Below are 25,631 nucleotides of genomic sequence, written 5' to 3' on the forward strand. Positions count from 1 at the left end.
TGTTTCATGTCTAGAGCCACAAGTAAATGTGAGACGTATGGCTATTGATAGAGTAGAGAAATCACCTTATCCAAAACACTTCTCTTCTTTTATATTCCCTTTTTTATCCACATATATGGTCTAAAAAAAATCCATATCTGGATTGGGAGAATCAAACATTATCCAAAAGGAAATAACACATTACTCTTGGTTGAAGTCCTAGGCTCCATTTGGACATGTGATCTCTTTTTTTTGCAAAATAAAAAACACAAAGCATGATAAACTATAAAATTAATATTCATTTTAAGTTTATTTGGTTTATACTATTTTTATTTTATAAGTCCAAATTTTAATAATAAATAGGGGTAAAAATAGGGTGTCTACAATATTATAAAAGAGTGAACTGAAAATATAAAAAAATAATGATTAAATAAAAAATATATTATCTTTTATAACACGCACAAGAGACAAATAATGACAGTGTCTTGACCATGATAGAAATTATATCAAGAATGAAATTTATAAAAATAACACATCACAACTTAACACAACATTTAAATATATCAGTTTTTTTATTAAATTTATATTTTTAAAAATAAAATATTATTTTTACTATATATATATTAAATTTATGTATCATTAAATTATCAAAATTAAATTTTAGTAATTTATAATATTAAGAATAATAAATAAATTATAAAACAATTTATTATGAATAGATTGTAATCAAGCTCACACCACACACAATATATATATATATATATATATATATATATATATTAAATAAAATTTATGTTATTATATATATTAATCTTATTATAATAATTCTTTAAATTTCAATTATATAAATAAATTTCATTGTATTATAAAATAAAGTCAAATAATATTTTTTTTCCATATTAAGAAAACCATAATTATGTGTCCAATAAAACATGTGTGTTCTTACTTAAAATAATGGATATTCTTTTTTACATTTTTTTAAATTTAATAAATTATAACTTAATAATGAATGGAGAATTCATGACATTGTATAATGAATAGGTAATTTTGTTTTATAATTGATTAACAAAATAAAAATGACAAGTAACCTTATGTGATGATTTAATTTAAAAAACATTAATAATTTATTTGATTTATTATTAATTAATGACATTAAACATATTAATAAAAAATATTAATTTAATAAAAAAAAAATTGTTTTCATTAATATTAGTGACTCATTGAAGTTGTAAATAGTTGTTTGGGAATTAATTTATTTACATTTTTTTATTATCTTTGATAGCTAATTTTTACAATAAATTTTATAAAATTGTAAACAAAAATTTCAAACTTATTTTTCTAAAATCTTAAGAAAATTTATTTTAGTTTGGGTTAAGATAATTTACATTTACCCTAATTTTAAACGTGGAAATGATAATTTAATTTCATTATAAGTAAAGAAATATAATGATACATATACATAAACATATTACATATAATAAAAATGATTTAGATAATAATGAAAGTCATAGTCATAAGAGAAATAGAGGTTGTCGATATGTTTAATAACCCCGACACCAGAAGAGTAAGAGATGAGGCAAACATGTTTACTAACCTTGATATCTTAAATCAAAATTGAAAACAAAATCATTTATAATCCAAAACATATATCATAATTAAAATATTCTCTAAATTCTAAACATTCAAAACAATACCCAATTACCATTAGTGTTCAAACTTTGATTTGAGTCATATGAGATTCGAATTATAAAAGTTTTGGTCATTTGGGCTCTTTACTAAAAGACGTTAGATCCGTCTATTTTAATTGACGTGTAATTAAAATGTTTTAAGTTAATTTATACATGTCAATAACATCATTATTTTTCAACAGGTTCTTTCCTTTATCCAAGGCATATTCTTCTTAAGTTCATTTTTTCTTTATTCATCTGTTTCTTTAATCCATCTCCAAGAAAATTTTCATCACACCATCAATGATTCATGTATTTAGATTTTCGTTTGATTTAGGTTTAGATTGGTTTGATTTATGTTTAAATTCTTTGTTTGATAATATTGTTTAATTTGATTTATGGTTAGATTAAGATAGGATGGATTTAGGGTTTAGATTAGGGATATTCTATTTATTCCTTTTTTAGGTTGATTTGAAATATACAATGGTCTCATCATCTAGAAAAGTAACCTTGACACTTTATTTTGTTCTCAATTTTATATATATAGTCATTTTCTTGAAATTATATTCTTTGTTTGAGTATCTATGAAACTCCACTGAATTTTGTTTGATGAACAATACTAATATTATAGTAAATTATTTTATATATCTTATGGACATAATGAATTTTATTTTACCTAGATTTTAATCAAGAAGAAAAACACAATTACAAAGAATATTACAATAAGTTCTTTCAGATTTTTGTCTATCATTTATATTTTGTTTTTATTTCCTGTTTGTAATATCAATGGATAATGTATATTATTGTAAGTTATTTTTTGATATCATTAGAATAATTTAAGACATGTATATCATTGTATATTATTAATGAGCATAGAAGAATCATGTCTTAATTATTGCATGAAATTGATTAGGTCTTATTTTATTGTCTCAATTGTTCATCAAGATAATCTACTGCATCATGTTTCTTGTAATCACAATTCAAATAGGAGAGTGTTTGTGCATTTCAATAGACACAAGAAAAAGTTTTCAAATATCAAATAAATATTTCCATTTTTCTGGAAAAGTAAATTCCCCAATGTTTCCAAAATTTTCCAACTTCGGTAGTAAATTGTAGTAAATTGTTTTCCTTTTAAGTGTTTAAATTAAAACTTTTACTTATGTGTGATAATGAATATTTACTCCACTTAAAACTAACTTTGATTATGCACATTTTGATTAAAATGTTTGAAAAACTTACTTAGTGAAATACGACATATTAGAAAAAATGAAGAAATTTTTAGTTGAAAGTTCTAAAGATCGTTATTATAAATATACAATCTTTACTCCGGAGAAACTCTCTCAAATTCCAGATCATTAATATTTTCTTTAAATTCATTTGCATTAACACTTGTAACTTTGGTTAGTTTAATAATATATTTTTATTAATGTTTTGCAGATTTTTTGAGTTGTACACTATGGTAAAGAAAATATATCATACCCATTAAAGATCTTGATTTATTTTTTCTTATGGAATTTAGTGCACTTTGTGGGCTCTCTCGGATACAGGGATAAAGAAAATTTGAGTTTTGGTATCGTCCACCAAATCAACAATTAATGGCTTTTAACAATGATTAACATTTGTTATATTTATTAAATCTATTTGAGATGTATTTGAGGTTGATATTTATCTGAATGTAAAATATGATTATATACTTCAATACTATGTAATTCAATCATGTCTTCTTCCTATACCTCTACAAGTTATAAAGATGCATGTTAAAAATGTGGAAGTTGAAAAATAAGAAGAAAAATATTTTAAAGAAGATATTAAAATTGAGACAAACATCAATCTTAAGGATCAATGTGATGTTGAAAGTGAATTTATAGTTGAAGATGAGGATGAAAAGATGACCCTACTTATGAACAGGAAGTTGAAGTTGAAGTTGAGTCAAATTTTACTAGTGATATAGATGATAAAAAAATATGAAGATGAAGTTTCTGAATATTTTGATTAAAGTGACCCCAAGAGTTATTTATGGAGTGATAATAAAAAAGTGGTTATGAGGGGGTTGATGATGATATAATATCTCATCAAGTAAAGTGATTACAGTCTTATTATTTAAAATTCAAACCTTCTGTTCAGGGTGTCGGGACGTTCATTGTAGGCATGGTGTTTGAATCAAAATAAGTAATAAAAGATGATATTACAAATTATTCATGTAATTAAAGTAAAATAAGACTCTTATAGAATGAGGGTGAAATGAAACAAAAAAGATGTTCTTGATATTTTTTTGCAAACAAAGACAAAATAGAAAAGAAAAAAAATTGAATAGTAAATAATCATAATCACGAGCACCATTGCTATTCTGATAACAAGAACATGTTGGTCTCAGCAAAGTATGTTAAGATGAAATTTCGTAATAGAATTTTAACTCAAAGAGACATTTCCAAAAAAACTCTTTAACAACTTTATAGGGAGGATTTAAATTGTAATTTGAGTTTTTATTTTATGAATAAACACAAAAGAATAATTTTGGCCGAAATTGAATGTGACATTGAGAAAGAGTTTAGTGAGTTATAAAACTATTTGGAAAAATTAAAATCAAGGAATAATGAAACTTTTATTCTTAAAACGATCAAAGATGAAATCACGGGTAAAACAAAATTTCATAGAATGTATGTGTGTTTTGAGGAATATAAGAGTGGTGGGATAAATATTTGTAGACCAAAAATTAGGATTGATGGATACTTTTTGATGACTGCATTTAAAGGGGAATTACTTTCTTTTATTTTTCAAGATGCAAATGATCACATATTGACGATTGCATGGGTTGTGGTGGGAGGAGAGACTCGAACAAGTTGGGAATGGTTTTCCAAACATCTAATTGAGGATATACATTTAGAAGAAGGAAATAACATTAACATCATTTCAGACATGGAAAATGTAAGTTTTTAAATTACAATTTGATTTCAATGTGTAATATGATTTGTAAATTTAATTATATTGTTTTTAAGGATAGTTGTTGGATTATTTGATTTCATTTTATTAGGGATTAATAAGAGTAGTTTCTGAATTATTACCAAATGCAGATCATGCATTTTTTGCCGCCATTGGTATACAAATTGGGATAAAGGAGGAAATATGGGTGAAGACTTGAAATCTTTGTTTTAGAGGTGTGCTCGATCCACCTATCCTGAACAATTTGATGCCAATTTAAGATTACTCGAACAAACCAAACAAGGAGTTGGTACATCGGCGATCCGAATTATTGATGAGAAGATGGTCAAAGGCATACCTCAAACAGAATCCAAAGTGTGAGATGGTAGACAACAACATTTGTTAAACATTTAATTCATGGATATTACCAAGTAGATAAATGTCTATCATTAACATGTTGGAACACATCCGAATGATGATAATGAGAAAGGTTTGTCTCTTCAAAAAAAAGGACATGAATTTGGATTGGAGACATTTCTCCTATAGCAATGTAGAAACTCGAACTTGAAAAATAATGTATCATAGGTGCACATTGAAGTTTGACGGAGAATTCTGATATGTGATAATTAAAGGAATACACAGACATGTCATAAATATTAGAAAAAGAAGTTGCACATATAGAATATGGAAATTCACATGTATACCTTGTGCACACGATGTTTGTGATATATACCATTATGGTGGTAATCTAGAAAATTTTAACTCAATTTGGTATAATAGAATAGCGTTCAAGAAGGTGTATGGAAAGGACATTAAATAATTAAGTGGAAGAGAATTTTTGAAATCCCTGGGTGACATTGTCTTTAATTTTACCTCCTAATGTTCATAAGAGAAAGGGTAGAAAAAATGAAGAAATATATTTTCGTATTTTTTGTTTATATATAAATAAATATTTTCAATTTTTGAAAGGCACAATGATCATATATTTTATTAGGACTATTTTAATAGTATATCATATATATATATATATAAAATATATATATAAATATGTATATATATATATATATATATATTGTTTTATTTATTTTTATTAATTTAGTAAATACAATTATAAATATATAAATTAGGAACATTTAAAAAAAATGAAAGAAGAAGTTTATATTACCACTACAACAAAAAGAACTTTCGGCGACGCTTAAAAAGACTTCTGCCAACCCTTAAAAGCGTCGCCAAAAAGATCACCGACCCTTATTCTTATGTCACCAAAAGCAGGGTGGGCATATGTTTTAGCAACGCTTATTTAAGCGTCGGTAACATTCATTTGAGCATTGCCAAAAGTCTATTTTATTTTAAAATTTATTTTTAGTTTCTTTTGACTATTTTATCTGAAATTTTAATTTTTTATTTATTTTAAAATTAAATAACTAAACAATATTATTTTATAAAATCATATATATTACAAGTTTGTATTGATGTTATAATGTTTTAAAAAAATAATTAGACTAAAAGACAAATTTGTATACTTAAAGACAAAACAATTAAGTAATATATATACGTCGATCGAATAGAACTGACTGGTAAACGAGATTATCATCTTTGTTGTCTTCTGTACTCGACAACTATTCCATTCTCAAGTGCATCATTATTTGCTCTACCTGCAAACTACAAAATAAATCAATAATAGAACAAAGAGCTTGCATCTAAATTTTATTATAATGAGTATAATTTTTTTGTAATGAATTAGGTATGTAGATTGAAATAGTCATCATATAGCGAGAGCTTGATAATTAGGTAGGGATGGTTTATTATCTTTAAAAAGAAGATGAATGAAACAACTTCTAGTTTCATATTTGAAACATGTAATCTCATAAGCCAGTTTAAAAATAACAGAGCATACATGTACAGCTGCAGTCTAGACTTCTAGCTTCGGGTGGTGGAATAAGTGATCGATCAATTCGGTTTTCAATACTTAAAATATAAATCAATTCAATAGTATTGACACCGGAAGTTAAGTAAAATACCTATCTTATTATGATTAAACATCCAAATCTAAGTCCAAGTCCAATTCAATCTGAAGTGAATGATTGATATCAGGTATGCAAATTAGCATGGAGAAAGAATGTAATTGAGCTTGTAAGTTCACAAATATTCATAGAATCAAATCATGGTGTGGAAATATCCATCTTAAACCAATATATATATATATATATTATAATCAATTATCATCATTATTATGTTTATTCTCATCATCATCTCATGATCATTGATTCAACAATAAGATCCTGTGGATGACCACTAATGTCAGTAAATAATCAGCAAATCTAGAGTAGTGTAAAGACTATAAAACTTTAAATTAGACAATCAAAATGGAAATGACAAGTACAAAGATTTGAAACGTAGATAGTTTTCGAATTAAGTTATTTTTAAACTTAAAATAAATAAATAAATAACTGAAATGGTAGGGCAAACGGGTCATAAATTGACAAGTAGCTTCATTGACGATCCTGATGCGGGATATAGCGTCAACAACAACCCAAAGCCCCTGTAAGGATCAAGGCTATACATAATTGTGTTTAGCCAATAGTACATATTTGTAACATAGCAATGCTAAATGTTATTAGGTAAACTCAGAAATAAAGATTACAGTGAAATGTTTTAAATATACATGTTATTTCCAAGAAAGGCAAAGGGCAGGGAAATAATTCAAGACAGTTCTCAGGTAATAAACATATTACCACATACTTGAACACTTGTTGCAGCTGGTAATAAGAAAGATTGGCGCGAATTTTGACATAGCCACCTTGTTGTTTAAACATTAAAATGCTTCATACGAAGGCTTTCGTAATAATTAATTTTATAAATCAAGAGAACTGTAGCTATTCATTATATAGGCTTTTACCCAATGTCGCCGAGTGAAACACCATGACATGATATGATGTAACGCTTCATAAAAGGATTAATTATTCTGTAAGGAATAATTAACAGTCCTTGTAGAATTACTATCCTAATCCATTATAGAGGAAAACATTTTTACTTAGCGTTCTAACAATATACTACCAATAAAGAATATTGCAATAATCAAAACAAAAAAGACATAAAAAATTTAGAAAAATACATTTAAGTAGATTCAATTTCGCATAAAGTGAAAGATGTCTCGACAATTCTCTTGTCAATCAAAAAATATTACAACTCAAATCAATCCCCTAATTCCAACTAAAATCACAATGCATTGATGAATGACAACAGTACCTTTTAAAATATATAAAATGAATGAATGAAATAGAATGAGAGTTAAAAACCTATCTTAGAAGGTCAATTGTAATTACTATGTCATATTTGATCAAGGTTAAAAGTTGTTTGCACATTTTAAACATTGTTTTGGGGAGGTACTTACGGTTGACATTGTAGTCAAGTTGACATTGTAGTCAAGTGTAAGAACCTGCAAACCCGACATTGTCTTAGAAATCTTCTATTCAATATTATTTTGTTCTATTCTCATGAATGGATCGGAAAAACAAGCAATAATATCCTCTATATAATTCTCCCTCTTAAATTTCTATAATTCTCTATTCTCTGTTCAATATATCAGAATCAGATTGTATCAAACATACATTAGCAAAACATACATTAGCAAAAGTAATTGGCAAAGTAAACCCATTGAAGAATAAGGCGCTGAATATCCTTAGCTTTATTCAATTCATAAAGAGCAAAAAAATGTCAAGGTTTAGGGGTTTAAAGAGAGGAAAATATATGTCAGAAATAGAGTTGGTGATCCATTGAGGATTTTGATTATTCAACCATAGGTTCAGGACCAGAAGAATGTTCATAATAAATGTGTCTATTACTAAGCAGTCTAATTGAATCGAATAGTATGTCCTTTATAACCTGATCAAAGAGAATATGATTATTATGTATAATTAGAAGATCCAAAATCACAAAACAGTTAGAAAGAGAAGAAAGACCCACCTGTGAAATTAATCCGTGAATCTGCTCAACCGTTATCTTTGCACTGTCCCTAATTATTTACGCAAGTTCATTTTCTTCCTGCAATTCGGCAAAATCGGATCAAATATCAGACCATCAAACAAGTATCTTCAGTTTGCAACATAATAAGAGGCCCAAATCGTGAATGTGACAAATGATTTTCAGTTTGCTCTAGCTTTTCAACTGCATGATAATATATAATAGAAAAGTTAATCAATTACCATTTAGAGATTGCAACATACATCACCAATGATTAGAATATGAAAAGGAGGACATACCCAAATCAGACATTTCTCCAGATAAATAGTGTCCATTTTCCAGCAAAGGCGACGAGGAAAGAGTGTTCACCCAGTACTTAGACCATAACATATCCAAGATGTGACAGTCAAGTGATGATTTGAAATATATTTTATCTAGTGCATATCAAGAAACAAACTCAGTAAGATATTCTAAAACATACATACATGCATCAAATATCTTTAATCTAACCGAATTTGAAAACAATCATAATATAACATGTTTGTAGTGTATGCCAAAGTCTTCGATCTTGTTCAAGGGGATGATTTGATATTTTGAAATAGGATCATCAATTGACTTATAGCCATCCGGATATGTTCTAAATTTCCCTATCTCAACTTTTCCAACTGAAACTGTCCTAGTTGGATTAATCACTACAGCCAGAAATGGCTCCTAATGTTGTTGGTTCAGCATCTGCGTTGAAACATCGATACCAGAAAGACAGCAACCATAACCAGGGTGTGAATGGTACCACCCAACTACGTTTTCTAACCTTCCTGCCTAAAGAACCAATTATAAGAAAAAACCTCAAAGACATGAATGTCAAGTAGAAAATGTGTGTTCAAAATCTATGACAGTTATCCACACTTCAGCTAAATTGTCTATACCCCATAACAAGGAACAGTGAATTTGAAAATCTACAAGTTACTAAAATACAACTTCATTTGAAAAAAACTTTGTGTCAGATTTTTTGGAAACTGAACTTAGTACAAGACATTTAGAAATTACCTGGCGGTTTTTCATCTAATAAATATTTGGATCTAATAGAAAGTTATTGTCAAATCAGTTCAAATACTAGAGTTTCCAAAATGTGATTCATTTGAAACTAGTGTTAACAAACAGAAGAAGCTTACAAGAACAAGCATGTTATTGTGATTCAACTCAATGATTTAACTGATCTCATCTCTTAATGAGGACAAGACAGAGCTGAAGATATTCTTGGTTTAGAGCATAACAACACTAAAGAGAATCTCATCAGTTTTCTTCAATATCTTTTCAACTACCATAAAGATTATGATTTTCTTTTAACATTAGCTATGAGATTGGAATCACCACTATCTACACCTTCTGGTTTTTACTCATTGTAATCTAATTTCAATGCTGAAATAAAATAAAACCTTCTTATTCGTCTGAGAATATTTGACCATGTACTCATAAGCGTCTTCCTGGGCATTAACCCTAGTCTCTATGCCTTCAACAGGGAGAGCGAAGAAATCCATGACCATGATGGTGTCTCCGTAAGTCTTCCCTTGCATAAGACCCATGATCTCGATGGTGCCGCCGGAGAGGGCATGAACAATCATCTTCATAAGAGCGAGAGCAGAGATCTTGACACACTTGAAGTAGTGAGGGTTGTTAGTTCATGGCTTCTTCCTGAAGACCTTGTTTTGAGCATCATCGTCGTTAGTCTAGTCTGATAAATGATTGAACGCAGCAGAAGAATAAATTAGAGGAGATTAGGTCGCGGAAGAAGAAGGATGAGAAGAGATTCAGGATCCTAGAGAGAGAAGTAAAAATGAAAGTTATTAAGAAATGGGAGCTGCTTTTCCCACCCCTCTCATATTCCCACCCCCTTCCTCTCTCCTCTCTCCTCTCTCCTCTCTCCTCTCTCCTCTCTCCTCTCTCCTCTCTCCTCTCTCCTCTCTCCTCTCTCCTCTCTCCTCTCTCCTCTCTCCTCTCTCCTCTCTCCTCAATCCTCAATCCTCAATCCTCAATCCTCAATCATCAATCAACTCTAAAATGACTTATATATTTATATTTCTTATTTTATTTATTTTACTTATTTTATTTTATTTTATTTAATTATTAAGTTTTTTTATTAAATATAATTAATTAATTAATTTTTAATATTTTTTAACTTTATTTATTTAATTAAAAATACAAAATATTATTATTTTTATATTATAATTATTTAAAATATATTAAATATTAAAATGTGTACAAATTTAATAAAATATAAATATTTTTATTATAGTAATTATATATATTTTTTTTAAATACTTATAAAAATCAATTTTTTTATAAATAAAATTATCTAACAAATAAATAAAAATAAATAAGATAAAGTCTTTAATATATTATACACTAATAATTAGTGATAATGCATAATATTTTTAATAATATTTTTTATTAAAATATTTTATATTTAACTTTTTAAAATATTTATTTTATATAAAATTATTATTTTATTTTAATTAATTTATTATAATTTTATTATTAATATATAATATTTAAAATTAATTATATATATCTTAGATTTGATTTTGTTAATTTAGGGCGGCGGTGAAGCGACTTATTATTAAAAAATATTATGTTTGACTAATTATTAATATATAATATTATTAAGACTTATTATTAAAAATATTATGTTTGAATAATTATTAATATATAATATTATTAAATAAAATATTATGATTATATTAATTATTAATTAATAGATAATTTTATTTATAAAAATATTAATAATTATTAATATTATGTTTGAGTAATTATTAATATATAATATTATTTATTAAAATTAGAAATAATTATTAATATATAATATTATAAATTAAAATTAAAAATATTATGTTTGATTAATTAAAATATTATGATTAGACTAATTATTAATTATTATTTGATAAATAATTTTTGTAAGTATTTTAATATATATATATAATTAATATAATAAAATATTAATTATTTATATTTTATTAAATTATTATATATTTCAATATTTAATATATTTTAAATAATTATAATATAAAAAAAATAATATTTTGTATTTTTAATTAAATAAATAAAATTAAAAAAATATTAAAAATTAATTAATTATATTTAATAAAAACACTCAATAATAAAATAAATAAAATAAATAAAATAAGAAATGTGTAAATATATAAAGGTGATAGGGATAAATAAGTCATTTTGAAATTAATTAAGGAGTTAAGCTGGGGTGGAAATATGAGAAGGGGTGGGAAAAGCAACTCATAGGAGTGACCCGTCCGAGTTTATGACCCGCGTACAAATTATTTTTTTTTATTTGGAAAGGTTGTCATAAATATTAAAGGTTGGTAAAAACCATTTTTTGTTAAGACTTTTACCAACGCTTAATATGCGTCGGTAATTATTGGTCACTATAGGTATATTTTGTTGTAGTGTACTCACTCCTTTCAAGTTCACTTATGTAAGTTACACATTCTATACCTCCCTGAATTTATTATAAATACATAATATATATATATATATATATATATATATTATAGTTGTTATTAATTATATATTATATATATGATTATATGTATATAATAGTAGATTATTATCTCATACATATTTATATATATATATTGATTTCTTCTTGTTTTTACTTATTTATTTATATTTTATATAAATAACAAAATAAAATTGAATATAAAACTCAAACGAAACTAAAAACAACATTTGACGATGATAGATCTACGATGAGACCAGCTTGGTTGGAGATATTTAAGTCATAGGTCATTTCCAACTTAATTCTTAAAAATATACAAAAATAGAGAGAGTAAATTAACAAAAAGATCAAATGAAATAGATATTAGTAAACAAATATTAATTATTTTTACTTGGATTCACAAATAATAATCATATATACAAGATAAATAGTATGGTTTCTAGTTATTAATGGATCGCTTATAATGATAGATCTAGATTTTAATCATCAAAAAATGTAAAGCACAAACGAAGCATAAAACCACTTTGGCGGTGAGGAATCTACGATGAGACCAGCTTGGTTGGTGATATTTCAGTTACAAGTCATCTCCAAATTAATACCAAAAAATATACATTAATAGAGATAGTAAAACAACAAGAAGACCAAATGAAAATATATTAGTAAACAACTATTAACCGTTTTTACTTTGATTCACAAATAATAGTCATATATACAAGTAAATAGTATGGTTTCTAGTCATAGCTAATAGTCATATAACCAGTGATGAATCTACGATGAGACCAGCTTGGTTGGAGATATTTCAGTCACAGGTCCACTCTAAATTAATACCAAAAAATATACTTAAATAGAGATAGAAACTCAATAAGAAGACCAAATGAAATATATATTAGTAAACAAATATAGACTATTTTTTACTTGGATTCACAAATAATAGTCATACATTAAAAAACAGTAAGGTTTCTAATTATTAATTGATCGCTTATAATGATAGATTTAGGTTTTAAATCATTGAAAATTTAAAAGAAACGAAGAGAACTAGTACCTAACTTCGAAATTCATCGTATCATTAGTGAAACAATCGAAAATAGCTCTGAAAGAAATATGACTACTCACTCTTTATCATTATTTATGAGTGTATCATCCGAAAAGGTGAAGCAATCACTCATATGTTATTCATTGTTTATGTGCTTCCTCCGAAGGTGAATAAGGCACCTATATACAAGTACGGAGCAACAAGTAAATGTGAGGAGTATGGATAATGATGAAGGAAAGAGAGCCTTATCCAAATTCATTATCCTCCTTTCTCTTCTCCTGTCTTCTTTTATCCTCTTTTCCTTTTTTTATCCACAAATCTGCTCTAAAATAATCTTTTCAGCTCTAAGGTGAGAGAATCAAACATTAGCCAAAAAGTAAACCACGCATTTACGCATGGCTGGAGTAGTCTTCGCTCCATTTGGACATGTGATATTTTTTTTTCTGCAAAATGAAAATACACAAAGCACGATAAATTATAAAATAAATTTTCATTTTAAATTTTTTTGATTTTTACAATTTTTATTTAATAAGTCCATCTTTTAATATTAAATAGAGTGTAAAATTAGGGTGTCTACAATATTACAAAAAAAATGAACTAAAAATAAACAAAAAATAATGATTCAATAAAAAACATATTATCTTTTATAACATAGACCGACAAACAATCACGGTGTCTTGACCAAGATACAAATTATATCACAACTTAATACAACACTTAAATATATAAATGTTTTAAAAGTTTATATTTTTAAACTATAAAATATTATTCTTAATATATATATATATATATATATACTTTAAATTTATTTATAATTAAATTCTCAAAATCTAATTTTAGTAATGTAACATATTAAAAATTATAATAAATGAATTATAACAAAAATAAAAATTATGAATAGATTGGGATCACACTCGCACCACACCGCACAATATATATATATATATATATATATTAATCTTATTATAATAATTATTGAAATTTAAATTATATAAATAAATTTCATTATATTATAAAATAAAGTTAAATAATATTTGTGTCCATATTAATAAAAACATATATATATATATATATATGGACAATAAAAGTTGAGCGTGCCTACTTAAAATAATGGATAATTTTATTATTTTTATCTTTTATAAATTTAATAAATTATAACTTAATAATCAATTGGAGAATTCAGGACAATAAATAATGAATTACTAATGAAAATATTTTAATTTTATTTTATAATTAATTAAAAAATTAAAAATGACAATAACAATAACATGCATTTGATTATTTAAGTTAAAAAATATTAATAATTTATTCAATTTATTCTTAGTTAATGACATTAAATATAGAACTAAAATAATTTTAATCTGATAAAAAAATATTCATAAATATTATTGACCGATTAAAGTTGTTAATAGTTGTTTGAGAGGGTTATTTCCTTACATTTTTTAGATTATCCTTGATAGTCATTTCTTACCATATATTTTCTAACATTTCAAACATATCTTTTTAAAATCTTAACAAAATTAATTTTGTCTTTTGTTACGATAATCTAAGTTTATTATAATTTTAAATATTAAAAAGATAATTTAATTTCATTATAATTAACGGAAAAATTATGAGACATATATATCCATATTAAAAATAATAAAAATAATTTAGATAAGAAAGAAAGTCATAGCCTTAAGACAAAGACATGTTGTCGATATGTTTAATAACCTCGATACCAGAAGAGGAACAGATGATGCAGGCATGTTTAATAACATTGACGTCTTCGCCCGATAATCTATTATATATGTGAAAATACACTATGTAAATTATATGATAAAATTTTAAAAATTAAATAAAAAATAATATCGATTTTATACCAAATTTTAAAATAAATTTTATTTATAGTCCGAAATTTTAAATATTTTAATATGCATTAGTAATATTTTATAATTAAGCATCTAATAAGACACAATATCACCTACACAATCAACATCATCATGACATGTTTATTTTAGACAAAAACAATCACTTTTTAAACATATTTTTATTAAAAGTGTTACAATTTACTTAAAATATTTTAAATGAAAATTATTAACCTTTATTGTTATCAATTTATTTTTCTAAATTTGAAAACATATAAAATCCTAAATTTTGTTTGAAAAATAATGAAATTGTGCTAGTGATTTAATAATGTTTATTTATAAGTTTTTCTTTTAAATTTATTATATAATATTTAGTAATAATAATGGAACTATATATCATTATTTCTTCCATGTACGTAGTATTAGATATGGTTGGAATCAAAATAATTTTAAATCAAAGTAAAAGAATAATATGTTAGAGCATATAATTTTATTTCCATGTACAAGTTGTTAAAACATTAATGGATCAAGTTGGGCACAAAATAATTTTAATTCGGAATAAAAGAATAAGTCAAATATTTGGTAGTTTGGAGTTAATTCTTATTTGTATTTTGGTTAGAAATATTAAAATTACTATGTTAATTTTAATAGATAAAAAAAATTAATTTATTTGATTATTTTTCATTATCTAATGTTTAAAACAAAATATTTAATTTATTTTTAAAAAATTTAAGCTACGTTTTTTATAAGTTTTAGCGTATTTTAAAAATATAACTAATCTATATTCAAATTAATTTGATTAAGTTTGTTAAAATATAATAATTACAATTTTCTATATTTTTTTAAATATAAAAATTGAATTATACATAAATGTTTATTAGGATGAAACTGAAATTTAAATAATAATTGTAATTCGTCTATAATTCAAACACATCCTAAATGTTTTTTTGAAAAAAATAAGAAACATATTAGATCTTTAAATTCTAATTAAGTAAGAAAATTTAATTAATAAAATATAAGTATTAAGGTACAAGATTTTCATGATAAAATATATTAAAGAGACGAGTCACCGATCTTTTCCAACAAGACGACTTTCTCGTGCATTTTCAATCGTTTTCCATGATCTAGGGCCACTTTAATACCTAATTTTTCACGTCCACAAATAAAATCAAAATTGATAGAGAATAAAATATAACTTAAAACTTATAAAATAAATCAAATTTTCACTAAATTTTAAACATTCAAAACAAGAGTATATTACCATTTGGAGTTCAAACAAGAGTATAAAACTTTTGGCCATTTGTAGCTTTTTACTAAATGGACATTAGTTCTGTCTATTTTAATTAATATTATAATATAATGTTTTAATTTAATTTATATTTGTCAAACACGTTATTATATTTCTATAGGTTATCTCTCTTCTCCATGACATCTTCATCTTCTTCAATTCTTTTTTTTCTTCATTCATTTATTTATTTGATTCATCTCCAATATATTCTTCATCAAACCATCAACGATTCAGATATTTAGATTTTGGTTTATTTAGGTTTAGATTTCTTTGATTTAAGTTTAAATTCTCCCTTCGTTAATGACGTTTAAATTAATTTAGGTTTAAATTCTTCATTCATTAATGATGTTTAGTTTGATTTAAGTTTAGATTGAGATATGTTAGATTTAGGGTTTTGATTATGGTTTTTCTATTTGTTTCCTTTTACATTGGTTTGAAATCTACAACGTTCACATAATCTAGAAGCTAAAAAGTAATCTTGACAATTTATTTTGTTTTCTATTTTAGACAATCATTTCTGCAAAAATTATATTTTTTGTTTGAGTATATATATGAAACTCCACTGAATTCTATTTGATTGTGTTCATCATTAGTAAATAATATATCTGAAGTTTAGATAATGATTTTCATATGTATGAGTTAGAATAAAATAGTAGATGGTTTTCATTTAGAATATCATTCAGAATATAGTCATTCATATGACATTCGTTTATTGAACTTTTGCATATCATGTCCTGTAATACTAATATTAATGGATAATGAGTATTATAGTAAGTTATTTTTGCATATATCTTATGGACATAATGACCTTTGTTTTACCTAGTTTTAATCAAGAACAAGATTACTATTATAAATGGATATTATAGTAAGTTCTATCAAATTCTTGTATATAATTTAGGTTTTGTTTGCATTTCATGTATGTAATATCAATGGATAATGGATCTTATAGTGGGTTTTTTTCATATCATTAGAATCATTTCAGATATGCATATCATTGTATATTATTTATGAGCATAGAAGAATCATGTCTTATTTATTATCTGAATTGTTCATCAAGATAATCTTTTGCATCATGTTTTCTGTAATCACAATCTAAATAGGAGAGAGTTTGGAATTTGAATATATACTCCACATAAAGCTAACATTGATAATCAATATTTTTTATAAGTATGATTATGCACATTTAGATTAAAATGTTTAAAAAACTTACTCAAGGAAATACGACATATTAAGAAAAATAAAGAATTTTTTAGGTGAAAGTTCTAAACGGCGTCATTGTAAGAATATAAACGTTACTCTTAATAAAACACTTTCAAATTCTAGATCAATTATATATTCTTAAAATTTATTTGCATTAGCACCTATAACTTTTGTTAGATTAATATTACATTTTTATTAAAGTTTAGTAGATTTCATCGAGTTTTACACTATGGTAAAGAACATCTCACGCCCATTAAAGACCTATATTAATTTTACTTTTGGGATTTAGTGAACATTCAAGTTTCTCTCGAATATAGGGATAAAGAAAAATTGGAGTTTTGGTATCGTCCACCAACTCAACAATTAATGGCTTTTAACAATGATTAACATTTGCAACATTTATTGAAGCTCTTTGAGACATGCGCTGAGGTTGATATTTATATTAAATTAAAAGATGATTCTATACTCAAAGATTATGAATTCAATCAAGTCTTCTTACTATACCTCTACAAGTTATAGATATGTTAAAAATGTGTAGGTTTATAATGATAAAGATGGATATTTTGAAGAAGATATTGAAATTGAGACAAGTATCAAATAGGTCCCAATTCAATGCAATCTTAAGGAACAATGTGAGGTTGAAAGTGAGTTTTTAGTTGAAGATGGAGATGAAGAAGATGACCCTACTTGTAAACAGGAAGTTGAAGTTGAGTTAGATTATACTTATGATATAGATCATGAAAAAGTTGAAGATAATGTTTCTGAATATTTTCATGAAAGTGACCCCATGAGTTATTTATGGAGTGATAGTGAAGAAACTATGTTGGGTTGAAATTTTTAATGTTTAAACTGGTTTTGATAATTTAGTTTAAATAATCAAAAAGGGAGAAATTGTTGGGTTGAAAATTTTAATTGATTCAAAAATATATTAACAATTTTGATTTGATTATTGATGAAATAGTTTTTGGATAAAACTAAGTTCAATAATTGTTAGTCATATCAAATATATAAATATATATTTAGATATCAACATCTTAAGTGGTGTAGTGGTAAGCATGCCCGTCTGTCATACAGGTGACTTGGGTTCGAATCTCACCAGGTGCAGGTCTAATAAACTGATCAGATGGGGTCGTCTAATCAGATGAACGGCTAAGATGATCAGATGAGGTGTCTAAGCAGATGAACGGCCAAGATGAGGCATCTAATAGACTGTTAGATTGGGGCAGATGCTGTTCTAGACCGCTGACAACAGAGTCTTCCAAGCAGCTGACAGTAGAGCTCAACAAATTAATAATCTCCACGTATGCCATAATTCAAATTGCTTGTACAATATTGTACTACCACGATCTCAAGAATCTTTTCCTACTGTACTACCCAGTACCTCATGGATAGTAAATCCAACGGAAAGATGACATGTGTCCAAAAGAAGGATTTGACCGTTGAAGTTTTTCAAGAATAAATTGCTGCCTAAGACAACGGACAAATTGCTGGCTGAAAAATACAAGAAAGAGAGAGCTGCTTTATTTTTCATTCAAGAAAGTTTCTGAAATCAAGCATCTCACTTATCATCTAGCTATGAATACATTGTATTACATACTGTCCTTTCTGTAAAAAAACTTCAGTGTTGTAAGTTGAACAAAGGTTGTCTTGTTCAACAAAGAGTTAGCTAGATTAGTGAACTGTATTTGATTCAAAGAAGTATAGTGAATCCTTCCGGTGGTTGGAAGAAAGGGTGACGTAGGAGAGTTTGCTCCGAACATCCATAAACAATTTCCTGTGTTCTTTACTTTCTGCCATTCATCTTTCATTGGTTCAAAGCTTCAAATCCGACGAACATTTCCGCACTTGAATCTGTTTCAAGAGTTTTAAGGATTTGCGAAGAATAGAAAGAGATATTAATCCATAACAGGATTTCTATCCAACCGTTTATCCGAAGTCGTCATCAATAGCTAGACCCCCGTCTCTATTGGTGTCGCCGATCCTATCAAACTGATTATGAGAGGCTTAATGATGATGTAATATCTCACCAAATAAAAAGATGAAAATCTTCTCATTCAAAATTCAACCCTTCTATTCAGGGTGCAGTTGTAGGCATGGTGTTTGAATCAAAACAAATGATAAAAAATGTTATAACAGATTATTCATGTGATTGCAGAGTTAGTTTAGAATAGATTAAACAAGACTTTTACAAAATGAGGGTAAAATGCAGCAAAGAATAATGTTCTTGGTATTTTTTTTACAAGCAAGGATAAAACAAAAAAGTAAAAAAAAAAGTGAATAGTACAGAATTATCGTCCCGAGAACCGTTGATATTATGATAACAAGAACATGTTGCTCTATAAAGTATGTTGTGATGAAATTTCATAATAAATTTTAAACCAAAGATACATTTCTACAAAAACTCTTCAACAACTTTGTATGAAGGATTTAAATCTTGATGTGAGTTGTTCTTTGATGACTAAAGCCAAAATAATAGTTTTGGCCGAAGTTGAATGTGACATCGAGAAAGACTTCAGTGGGTTATGAAACTATTTGGAAGAATTGCAATCAGTGAATAATCGTACTTTTATTCGTAAAACCATCAATGATGAAACCACGAGTGAAACAAAATTTTATAGAATATTTGTGTGTTTTGAGGCATGTAAGAGTGGTTGGATAAACGGTTGTAGATAAATAATTAGGGTTGATGGATGCTTTTTAAAGACTACATGTAATGGGAACTACTTTATGCTATTGGTCGATTTACAAATGATCACATGTTCTTGATAGCATGGGCTATGGTTGAAGGAGAGAGTCGAACAAATTGAGAATAGTTTTTCAAAGTTGTAAGTGAGGATCTAGAATTAGAAAAAGGAACATTGTCATCATTTCAAACATACAAATTGTATGTTTTTATGTTATTCATTTTATAACCATTTAATATATTATAGTTGTTATTATTTATATATTATATATTATTATACCTCCCTCATATGCCACCTCAAAGGCTATTTGTATTCATTTTATATACATATAATATATATATATATATTATAGTTTTTATTAATCAATAATTGGCGAATTCAGGACAATAAATAATGAATTGTTAATGAAAATATTTAAATTTTATTTTGTAATTAATTAACAAATTAAAATTGATAGTAACAATAACATTAATTTGATGATTTAAGTTTAAAAAATATTAATAATTTATTCAATTTATTTATAATGAATGACATTAAATATAGTACTAAATTAATATTAACTAGCATATAGCGCGTATGTTTGCACGAGTAATGATATAAAACCAAGAAAAACATTACGTTAAAAATGTGACTTTATAATTTAATTCAATATTTTGTTATCTAATTATTAAAAAAATGACAAAACTTATTTCTATCCACTCGTTTTATTTAAAATTATTTAATTATTTTGATAATCTTACCCAAAATCATATAAATTGAAAACATTTATTAGGTGGAAATAAAAATAGTTTCGATAAAACAAATCTTCAAACATTGAATTTTGGATCAAATTAATAATCAAATATAAATCTCTACTAGGGTCTAATATTACTTATTATTATATACTTATTTGAAAAAATAAGAATATTAAAAAAATCATATAACCAATTCATTTAAGTTTTTTTTATATCTATAATGATTTTGATTATTTAATAACAAAATTTGAGGGTGCATTTTTAAACATTCGATTACACCTTTAGGCATAAACCCTTAGGTTTTTTTATCACCAATGTGTGTGTTACTATAGCCGACATTCCCTCCATGGATGTACCCTTAGGTTTTCTCACGAATGTTTGAGTTACTCAAGCTAACATTTCCTTCATGGACAAACCATTAGGTTTCTCACCAATTTTTGCGTTACTCAAGCCTACATTCTCTCCATACACAAACCCTTAAATTTTTTCATCAATATTTATGTTACTCAAGCCAGCATTCTCTCTTTTGTTTCATCTACCAATGTTCGCACACTCCATATCATTATTACTTCTTTTAGAGGTATTTCAATACTGGTCGTTAGTATAAAATGTTAAGACTTTAACTGCTAGACCACTTATAATTATTAAAATAACATTATAATTTTGTGTATGTATACATATTTTGTAAATTAGATTTTGAATAAAAGGTCTAATATTACTTATTATTATATCCTAGACACGACAATCCGAGACTTTTGAAATTAAGCATCATTATATATATATATATATATATATATATATATTAGTTAGTTAAAATGTTGAACTTATATTGTTAAAATATTCTTCGTTCATCAAATTTGGTGTTGAATTTAAAATATAAAGTCTTATTAGCCTAGTTGATTAAAGGGTTGTAATTTTTTTATTAGGTTGCAAGTTCGAAACATACATATAGAATTTTAAATTTTATTTTTAACCGTTTTAAGTTTATGGTCGGGTCAACCCACAATCCGACCCAAATATCCATTTACTGTCACATATATTTCCAAATTAACCATAATTCACGACCAATCCGGACAGTTTTGAAATTAAGCATTGTTATATATTTATATATATTAGTTAGTTAAAAAGTTGAACTTATATTGTTCAAAATGTCCCGCATTTATCAAATTTAGTGTTCAATTTAAAATTGAAAATCTTATTATCCTAGTTGGTTAAAGGTTTGTACATGTTTTATTAGGTTACAAGTTCGAATTATACATATATAATTTTTTATTTTATTTTTAACTGTTTTAAGTTTATGGGCGGGTCAACCCACATCCGATCCAAGTATCCATTTACTCTCACATATATATCCAAATTAACTATAGTTCTCAACCAATCCGGAAACTTTTGAAAGCATCATTAAATATATATATATATATATTAGTTAGTCAAGAAGTTGAACTTATATTGTTAAAATGTCCCGTGTTCATCAAATTTAATGTTGAATTTAAAATATAAAGTTATATTAGCCTAGTTGGTTAAAGGGTTGTACATGTTTTATTAGGTTGCCAGTTCGAAATATACATATTGCATTTTTTATTTTATTTTTAACCGTTTTAAGTTTATGGCGGGTCAACCCACATCCTATCTAAGTATCCATTTACTCTCACATATATATCCAAAATAATCACACTCTCGACCCGACAATACGGACACTTTTGAAATTAAGCATCATTATATATATAGATTAGTTAGTTAAAAAGTTGAACTTATGTTGTTAAAAAACCCCGCGTTCATCAAATTTAGTGTTGAATTTAAAATATAAAGTCTTATTAGTTGGTTAAAGAGTTTTACATGTTTGTTAGGTTGCAAGTTCGAAACATAGTTATAACATTTTTTATTTTATTTTTAATCGTTTTAAGTTTATGAATGGATCAACCCAATCCGACAAAAGTATTCATTTACTCTCACATATATCCAAATTAACCACATGACACTTTTGAAATTTAGCATCCTTATATATATATATATATATATATATATAGATAGATAGATTATTTAGTTAAAAAGTTGAACTTATATTGTTAAAATATCTCAAGTTAATCAAATTTAGTGTTGAATTTAAAATATAATGTCTTATTAGCCTACTTAGTTAATGAGTTGTACATGTTTGGTTAGGTTGCAAATTCGAAACATATATATATAATTTTTTATTTTATTTTTAACCGTTTTAAGTTTACGGATGGGTCAACCCACATCCGATCCAAATATCCATTACTCTCACATATATATCTAAATTAACCACAACTCTCGACCTGACATTCTGTACACTTTTGAAATCAAGCATCATTAGAAATATATATAGATATGATAAAAAAAATGTTGTTATCATAAATATTAGTGACTAATTAATGTTATAAATAGTTGTTTGGGAAGTTATTTTTTTACATTTTTTTATTATTCTTGATAGTCATTTTGTACACTATAATTTCAAACATTTTAAATAAAAATTCAAACTTAACTTTCTAAAATCTTAACCAAAATTATTTTAGTTTTGGTTAATATAATTTACTTTTATTCTAATTTTAAATATTTTAAAGATCATTTAATTTCATTATAAATAAGAAAGAATAATGAGACACATACATAAACGTATTAAAAATAATAAAAACGATTATTATAAGTAAGAAATGTATAGCCATAAGAGGAATAAATCTGGCCGATATGCTTAATTAGCTCGACACCAGAAGAGGAAGAGATGATTCAGACACGTTTAATAACCTTGAGAAGACCGATAATCGATTAACTACGTATCTGTTAGCCTGCACGTCTCACTACATATCTGTTAGACTGCACGTCTAACTACGTATTTGTTAACCTGCACGTCTAACTACGTATCTATTAGCCTGCATGTCTAACTACGTATCTGTTAGCCTGCAAGTCTAACTATGTCTGTTAGACTGCACGTCTAACTACGTATTTGTTAGACTGCATGTCTAACTATGCTTGTTAGATTGCACGTCTAACTACGTATCTGTTAGACTGCACGTCTAACTACATATCTGTGAGACTGCACGTCTAACTACGTATCTGTGAGACTGCACGTCTAACTACGTATCTGTTAGACTGCACGTCTAACTACGTGTCTGTTAGACTGTACGTCTAACTATGTATCTGTTAAACTGCACGTCTAACAACGTATCTGTTAGACTGCACGTCTAACTACGTATCTGTTAGACTACACGTCTAACTACGTATCTGTTAGACTACACGTCTAACTACGCCTGATACACTACACGTCTAACTACGTATCTATTAGACTACATGTCTAACTATGCTTGTTAGACTGCACGTCTAACTCAATGCGTCTAATAGTTAATAAGTCTAATGAACTTCATTCAGACTTAGTCTAATAAAATATGTTTTCGATACACCTGCACAAAAACAAGTAGACGGCTTAGGTTAAGTTTTATACCAATTCATCATCAAAATTCCATTAGTCAGAATACTTTGACCCTTAGTCAAAATAATATGACCCAACAAGATTGAATAGAAATTGGGAGTCTAGGGTTAGGTTACCAAGAGTGACGACTCTAATAATTAGAAAGAGAAAGTCTAGCAATTAGAATACCAAAAATACAATACCCTCTCCTTGACAATTCTAACCTTATTTATAGACTAACAAATTATAAAATAGCCCCTAAAATATTTAACCACTTCTATTTCATCCCTAGTCCAACTCAGCAATATCGGTAATAGAATCCTTATTGTTGTGAATATTAGAGTCACAAAATCCCTTTCCCTTTAAGAACTTCATGTTTACAGAATTCAGGAATTTCGGCCAATAAGTTGTAGGCTCAGCATTAATAAAAAATAGTTTACCACCAAAACAATCGTAACCCTTCTTCACATTACGAGCTACGTTGTCCCTACCATTAAATAAAAGGAACTACCCTCCTTATTACAAGACAATCAAATCTTCTCGCTGGGTAACCTAGATTTCATAACTCTTTCCTCGAAATCAAGGCTCACTGGTCTATATTTAGTCATCCAATCAACTCCCAAAATCATATCACAACCTCCCAACTTGATCGTTCAAAACTCTAGTATAAAATCATGACTCTGCATTTTCTAAGCCAAATTCGTGCATAAGAATCGATTAAATATTCTGCCTCCGCCTGTAATAGTCACCTCCATAGGCATTGTTTTATTAAGAACACAACCCAACTGAAATGTAGTACCCTCATCAATAAACGAATGCGTAATACCACTATTGATTAATATAGTGATTTTCCTTTTTCTGAGATGCCCAATAATCTTGAGCGTTGCATTATTAACACTCCCATTAAGAGCGTGCATTGAAATCGAACCCCCATCGTTAACCCTTTCGACTCTGGCCTCCTCTTTAGCCTTAAGATAGTAATTTTCGTCATCATAGATATATTCGACTTTGAACTCCTCTTTAGCTTTAAACTGGTCGTCTATCTCGTCTTCCATTGCTTCAATATTTAATAGTTGATGACAATTGAGGCAAACATGATCTTTGGAATATTTTTTATCACACTTGAAACAAATACCTTTAGCACATTTTTCTCTTATTTCTGCAAACGTGAGATCTCTAGCTGGTATTTTAGTTAATAATTGGTCTAAATGTACCTTGTTGGCTATTACTCCATGGAGGTTTTGGTTGTGTTACATTTGAGGTTTGAGTTGACAATTTAATGAACAATTTCTTTTCTTTACCAATAGGTTCGAGGAACGCGTCCTTCATCCTAACCAACTTTATTGCCCGATCTAATGTCATTGGTCCTGCCATCTTTAAAACCT

At 26.6% G+C, this 25,631-nt stretch overlaps 1 pseudogene; it reads right to left on the minus strand.

Moving 5' to 3' along the window:
- Window positions 1-8,354: 8,354 nt before the first annotated feature.
- On the minus strand, window positions 8,355-25,301 carry LOC124909622 (annotated as a pseudogene).
- Between the last annotated feature and the right edge of the window lie 330 nt (window positions 25,302-25,631).

Source organism: Impatiens glandulifera, chromosome 7 (assembly GCF_907164915.1).
Source record: "Impatiens glandulifera chromosome 7, dImpGla2.1, whole genome shotgun sequence".
Lineage (NCBI taxonomy): Eukaryota > Viridiplantae > Streptophyta > Magnoliopsida > Ericales > Balsaminaceae > Impatiens > Impatiens glandulifera.